Source organism: Gadus macrocephalus, chromosome 17 (assembly GCF_031168955.1).
Source record: "Gadus macrocephalus chromosome 17, ASM3116895v1".
Lineage (NCBI taxonomy): Eukaryota > Metazoa > Chordata > Actinopteri > Gadiformes > Gadidae > Gadus > Gadus macrocephalus.
This window is the reverse complement of record NC_082398.1, coordinates 13,740,349-13,747,691: the sequence shown is the minus strand read 5'-3', so window position 1 is coordinate 13,747,691 and position 7,343 is coordinate 13,740,349. Positions and strand designations below refer to the sequence as shown.

The 7,343-nt window shown below is 44.0% G+C and overlaps 1 long non-coding RNA gene across 1 annotated transcript; it reads left to right on the top strand.

Moving 5' to 3' along the window:
• The first annotated feature begins 5,729 nt into the window (after positions 1–5,729).
• LOC132475882 (uncharacterized) lies at positions 5,730–7,310 on the top strand. The gene is made up of 3 exons (XR_009530010.1): positions 5,730–5,858; positions 6,844–6,928; positions 7,247–7,310. It is a non-coding gene; the product is annotated as an uncharacterized LOC132475882 (long non-coding RNA).
• Positions 7,311–7,343: the final 33 nt, after the last annotated feature.

Below are 7,343 nucleotides of genomic sequence, written 5' to 3'. Positions count from 1 at the left end.
ACGCTTTTATCCAAAGTGACTTACATCGGTAAATACACACATTGACATCTTTATGGTCGAAATCTCCCGCCAATACTGAACCTGTAGTGACTACATTATAGGTACGGGTCACTTTCAGCGAGCGTGTTGGACAACCCGTTGTAGACCGCCTCCCCCTGCGTACAGGCGAAGGAAGCGAAAGTCTGTGAGTTCACCAGGCGCCTGTTCCCCACGTCCACTAACAGGTTATGGGCGCACAGAAAATCTGCGCCAAGGAGGGGAAATGTAACAGCTGCGACGACAAAATCCCAGGTAAAACGTTGCCCTCCGAAGCACACGTCCACCGCTCTAGTGCCATTGGAACGGATAGGCGTGCCGTCCGCACCCACCAACTGCGGGCCGTGCTCCCCCTTCGCCACCTCCGATCCCCCAGACGGAATGATGCTCCACTGGGCACCTTTGTCACAGAGGAATCTGCGACCGGAGACGGTGTCTTGGATGAAGAGCAGCCTGTTGGTGACACCAGCGCTCAGGGCTACTACTGAGCGCCGGCCCTGCCGTTTCCCGTCCGTCCAAAGGAGCAGGGCGAGCGGCAACGTTTGGCCTTGGCGCCAAAATTGGCGTGGTAGAAACAATGGCCCGCAGCGTTACCCTGCTGGCCAGAGGGTCCGGCGTCGTCCTTCGCCCTCCTGCGACGGTCCGGTGGCGGGGCAACCGCGGGAGCAAGCAGGTCGGGGGACCGTTGAGGCATGGCCAAGACGAACCGGTCCGCCTCCCTGGCCAGGGCGCGGGGTCCAACGATGGTGGTGTTAGCCAGCGCCATCCTGACCTGAGCTGGCAGCGTGCGCATAAACAGCTCAGTGAAGAGGATCATGGGCTCTTCTGCACCGAGCAGGTTTAGCATCCTCTCCATACGTGCCGAGGGCCTCTCATCACCCAAGTCCGACACGTCAAATAAGCGGCGCACCCTCTCTGCGGTGGAAAGCTCAAATGTCTCCAGGAGCAGGGCCTTGAGGCGCCCATATTTGTTGGTCGTCGGGGGGGCGGAGAGAAACCCCACCACACGCGCTGCGGTGGAGCTGCCCAACATAGCCACAGCATGGTTGTACCGGTCGTCGTCGTCGGTAACGTCGCTTTTATTGAAATGTGCCTCCACTATAGCGAACCATGCAGCAGGCGTTGAGTCCCAGAACTCCGGCAGTTTTAGAGTGGGGGTGCGCACGGCCTGGGTCATCCTGACAGGGGACGGTGATGTCTGCCGCCGTGAACGTCTTCCTCGGGCGGACATGTTGAGAATCGCAGTGTTCTTTGTTTTCGTAAACAAATAAATGACAAAAACGAACGTCTGGGTCACCAGTGTAGTGCCGGAGGAAAAGGAGGACGTAGGCAACTTAATTATAACTGTTTATTCCAATAAAGCAGAACAGAACAATCGGTTATAATTAAGTTGCCTACGTCCTCCTTTTCCTCCGGCACTACAAACCCATATTTCGAAGCAGTAGCCCGAGGCGAAGCCTCGAACGTCACACCCTACGTCATTTCGCCAACGTGAATCCTACTCGAAGCGGAGCTTCGCTGGGGGAGGAGCCGACATACTCGACACACGCCCCGATGCCTCGACGCAAAACGTAACATCACTAGTTATGGGATGGAGAGGGAAAGTATGAAAAATCAATTGAGAGAATTGGGTATGCAGGAGTATACTTTGGAAAATATTTTAAGATTAATGAAGAGGAATTGTATAAAAGTATTGTTTGGCTTTTTGAGAGAAACAGGGTTATATGATAGGATATAGAGTAGAAAGAAGGTGTGAATGAGTGAGTGTTTGGATATTTTTGTTTTGGTTCATTAACTGGATCAGAAGAGGGCGGTAATGCACCAAGTTGTGGATGCCAACCGCCGTAAAACCCCAAGAAGAAGAAGAAGAAGAAGATTCACGGCAGCTGGCCTCGGATATGCAGCTTGCCATGTTGGGTCTTGGAATGATCATTCGTTGTTTGATTGAGGCTCTAGTTTGCTACACGGGAACTGGGCCAGAGTTTTGTTTAGGGGTTATCGAACACCGATTCGCAGCTATACTTTGTTAAAAACACTAGACGCAGGGGTGCTGTTCCACTCTTTCTCTTTTCTCTTTCTTTGATTTGGACAGCACCCAATGGTCCTTTTCCTTTTGTAGTTTTGCCTCCTCTGTTTGTGTTAAATTGATTATCTCTTGCTCTGGGCTAAATAAACAACTTTCAGTTAAACCAAAAACATCTGGTTCTATGTTGCCACCATGGACATAATAAAGGATGGACCACGGACTGGAAAATGGCCGCCCATTCATTCCTATGCAAACTGCTCAGTGGCGCATGGCAACATACAGGAGCGATTTGCTTCCGCGTTATGTGGCCAGGACACGTGACCTAGTCCGTGACGTACCGGATGCAGAGATCTTCTTCTTCTTCTAGTTTAGTGGCGGATCATAGTTTTTCCCCATATACCGCGACCTACTGGACTACTACACAGGAGTTTGTGACAAGGACAAGGACGTTGGCAAATCATACTTTAAATCATACAAATAAATTCAAAGAAAAAACCAAACTAACGAAACAAAATAAAACAAACTAACAAAAGAAATAAGGTTAAATTCTTCTAATTAGGTTAGTATCTTTTATCTAATTTATCAGCAATTTCATTGCCATATATTTCATGGTGGGCTGGAATCCAACAGAACTGAATAACTAAACCAAGGCTTATAATATTTAAAAGAAGATGCTTTACCTCTATCACCAAATCTTCACGTATTGAATTATTTGTTATAAAACTTAGTATCTACAACCCATCTAAGAGCGGTTATTATTGTGGCCATCTCGATTGAGTATACTGATAAAGTCACCCACTCTATATCCATATCCTTTTTCAAATTCTGGAATATATATGCCAATACCACATTGTCCTTTGGGATCTTTAGAACCATCTCTAAATATTTTCAGATATCCATAGAATGAAGTATTTAAATAACTTGAGCAGGCATTAGCAAAACTTTGCTTGGTGAGATGCTCTCTTTTTCGAAATGGAATAAGATGCAGCTGGGTAGGCGCTGAGAGGTGATGCATGAGGCATGATGGTGGCACGGCAGACAAGTAGAGGAGCATGATGGACTGGGATCTGATGAGGAAACAAAAAAGATTATCTAACTTAAGATGAAATATACTCTGAAGTTTCCAGTTTCTGCAAACAGAAGAGAAGGGGTTTAATTAAGGCTTTGTATCATCAGAAGTGTGGATTATCGTGGACAGCTACGTCCGCCGTGGAGAGGAGAGAGCCAAGGAAACCTGTGGCCCCCACCTTGGCCTAGAGGCCAGGGTCAGTTGGTTTGGCTGGGGCGGGCTGAGATGGAAGACCCTCATCCCTTTCTTCCTGCAGTCCCTGAGAGGAAGAACAGCCCCGGATGTCCTGCTCATCCACTGTGGCGGCAACGACCTCGGACGCCTGGAGGGAGTTGAGGTTGTTGCCGCAATGAAGCAGGACCTGCAGTACCTCCACCGGCAGTTCCCAGCAATGCAGATTGTCTACTCTACCATCAACGAGAGACGCTGGTGGAGGGCTGACCATCCGGGGAAGCTAAATCACGCTAGGAAATGGGTGAACAGTGTGATGAACGCATTTGTTAGTGTAGAGCTAGGAGGCAACAGCGTAGAGCATCCTGGAATAAGGTTTAACTGCTGTGGTTTATACCTAAAAGACAAGGTTCATTTCACCAATAGGGGAAATTACATTTTTTTAAAAAGCATTTCACAGTCTCTTGAAGCGATAATCCAGAGTGGGTGAAACTGACACTTTTAGGGCCAATGCCTTCAGCCTTCTCCACTCTGAATTGTAATTTCAACAGTTTAATACTGTAAAATATAATCCAGGTCCTTAATCTTTATTCGATGATGCTCTTCTCTGCGTATTTGATAAATCAGTAATTATAACCTTTTTGGTAATCATTTGCGTTTATCACACTGTTCATTCATTTCACTGTTCTTCCTCTCATTCCTTTCCTTACTTCTTAGGCTACCTGTCTTTGTTTCCCCTTCCACTCTTCTGCCCCAGCCAAACAGCCAAAAAATGTGTTTTGTTCAAATTTGGGGTGGGGGGTCTTTTAATAAAAGCTTTTTTTTATTGTAACACTTGGTTCAAATCCTATTTCTTACACATGCAGCCATTTGGACACCATTCTATGATAGCTGATAACCAAGGTACACACTGTAATACTATAATCAAGAGGACATACAGGCAGTTCAAATAAAAAGAGATAGAACTTTATTGATCTGGAAACTTCATAAATATGTAAGATTGCTCCATATAATACCATAGTAACATAGTAAACGTATGTAGGCCTAAAAATTTCAGTTCAATGTTATTGCTTAAGAAACAGATTCCTTCCAACTAACTATTTTACGAAGAATGCAATCAATAATTTATATAAATGTAAATGTTTATCGACCAGCAACGAAGTTGGAGTAGCCTACCCAAATATTGAATTGTAATACACCAACATTGTCAACTGTCATACATAGCTAACCATAACCCTGTCATACATAGCTAAACAAGCAAATGAAAATGAAATACCTACCAACGCAACTGAAATGTTAATATCAGACAATTTACAATATTATGAAAATTACGTAGGTCTCCCATAATCATTCAGGTAATCAATACGTGCGTACCTGTTCCAGCTATTTCAATGATATGTGTGTTATATATCCGTGTTCAACGCCATTCATGTCAAGTAAAGGACAAATCTCAGACTTTGGAAGTTAATGGAGTTAATGGAAGTTAATTCGGAATTTAATTTAATTCGGAAGTTAATGGAGCCGTGCACTTCAAAATAGGATCATAGCAAGGAGCCGTTTGTTTCAGTACGGCTCCTTTCAGCTGCTGTACCCAACGTAAACTGCTAATAAAACGCTTGAGGAGGCGTTTTGAAAAGAAAAAACTTACATTTTTTTAGAACAGGGTAGAAATATAATTATGAGCCTTTGATTGATATCCAAACATTTCTTGCGGAGACACAATCCTGTTCCCCACTTGTATTGGAGTGGACGGCGATATCTACTTCTGGGCCACATGAAATGACGGACCCCCGTCCACTCCCAGCTAAACAGCTGCAATACCAGGCTTGGCCTCTGAGCACGGGTGGATTGCGGAAGTATATGCCTGTCCTGGGGGCCTGGTTGCCACCCCTTCCCCTAGCGGGGACGTAACAGTGGGCCATTTTGTTTATGCACTTGTTTATACACTTTGAATCATGAGAGAACATACTAGCATGTTCTTATAGATTTTGAGTTATTCATTGTGAGAATAATTGGCACACAAATAAATACACACGTTATATAAATCTAAGTGCATGATATAAATCATGAACAATTCATATAAGACTTCAAGTCGTATTAATAACTTGACACGTCGTTAAGCGTAGATAATGCGTCATAATAATTATAAAAAAACTGAATCGGGGTGGTGATTGGGTCTGCAAGTAACTGTAAGAGCCCATGACAACGCCGTATTTATCTTTTATAATGTAAATATTTTTTAATTCACTTTATTTATATAGTTATGTATTTATTTATTTAACGCGTTTACAGCTGCGTAATTTGAGATCCCCGCGATAGGACTGCCTCAAGTCACGTGATCAATCGCGCCTTTTCTCATTGGTTGTTTAACTCAGAGACAAATTTGAAATTTCCAGAGGAGCGATGCCATTTGCCGTGCTGCTCCGCCAATCAGCGACCTGTGTTCGAACCGCAATCGTTTAAACTGCGCTGCGATCACAACACTTCATAAAACGAGCCACCCCTGGCATTATTGACACACTGACAATACCTACAGTGGAAATACCTGACGATTTGGTAGGTTGAGAATAATTGAACATTACGAGCGAACAAACTAGTCTGCTTCCGCTGTTTAAATTAGCCTAAACGATGTTTCTGAAGTCAATGTAACGTAAGAGCGAGCAAATGCTAAGCTAATGTAGCTAGGAACAGTGGCAACGCTACGTGAAGCTTTGGCCGTTTCTCAATTCGCGTACTTGTGCGTGCTTGTGTGCTCGTGGACTCGTGAAACGTCATCAGTCGTTGCCCGAGCACTGTTCCAATTCGAAGCACGCATCAAGCGAGTACTGTCGTAAAACCCGGAAGTGTTCTTGATGCGTGCTCGATCTCGCCGTTTCACCGAGCGTGCATCGGAGGTGCTTGCAACCGCTATAAATCCCAGGATGCATTTCGCACTCGCAGCAGTACGATGGCGGAAAATATGGAGAAGACGCACAACTGTAGCTTAAGTTACTCTTAATTTATATGTATATTTATATAATGTATAATATAATGATAATAATAATATAAGATAATATATAAATATATATATATATATAAAGTCTTGTGTGTATAGCTTATACACGCAGACGCAGGACACGCATATCTTTTCAATTTTTTTCATTCAGAATATTTACATACTATTTGAAAATGACAGAGGCTGGGATTTTGTTTTATATCATTTGTTTATATTGTTCAGTAGTATATGCCTAAATGAGGCCGTAGCACAGTTAACGGACGAGCAGAGGTGGTGACGTCATCGAGTCCGCTGCTGTTCCAATCGCAGGTACGTACTCGCGTGCTCGCAAGTCTGTGCTTGAAGTACGGACTTGCCAAGTCCGTACTTTCATGTCATCGAGTCCGTAGTACGCGTGCTGGGAATTGAGAAACGGCCTTTGTTTTGTCTCATAACGCGAGTTGTATTATTTTCTAGACAAACAGTGCTTATCTGTGTGCAGCCCTGCGTTTATTCTGGAAATGGTCATCCTAGCGAGTGTCTTCATCTTCCTCTCTGTTCTTACAGTGAAACGAGACTCGATAAACTTCAGATCATGGAGGATGACGGCGAGTGGATGAAGCTGCCTGTCGACCAGAAGTGTGAACACAAGGTGAACTTTCATCATGTTGTTAGATGACAGCATGATCTGCTGGACCTTGAATGCACTAATGTAAATGACTACCAGTCATTTACCTATGTCATCAGTTATGAATATGAAGGCGTGTTTTTAACGTACTTTGTTAAAGCAATTATAAATGATTAAGTGACATAAGAAACTCAAACACATGCAAACAAATGAACCAAGCAAAAAAATGCATTTAATTTGCAAACCCATACAATTTGCACAGAAAGAACACTTTAATGCACAAGTTCAAGTTACATTGATACACATGCAGAGTTAAGTGACTGATTCAACCGTGTTGTGCAGGCATGGAAAGCGAGGTTAACTGGCTACGAGGAAGCTCTGATAGTCTTCCAGAGGATCGACGACGTTATTTTTTTATGTCCTTGTGATCTTTATCTGT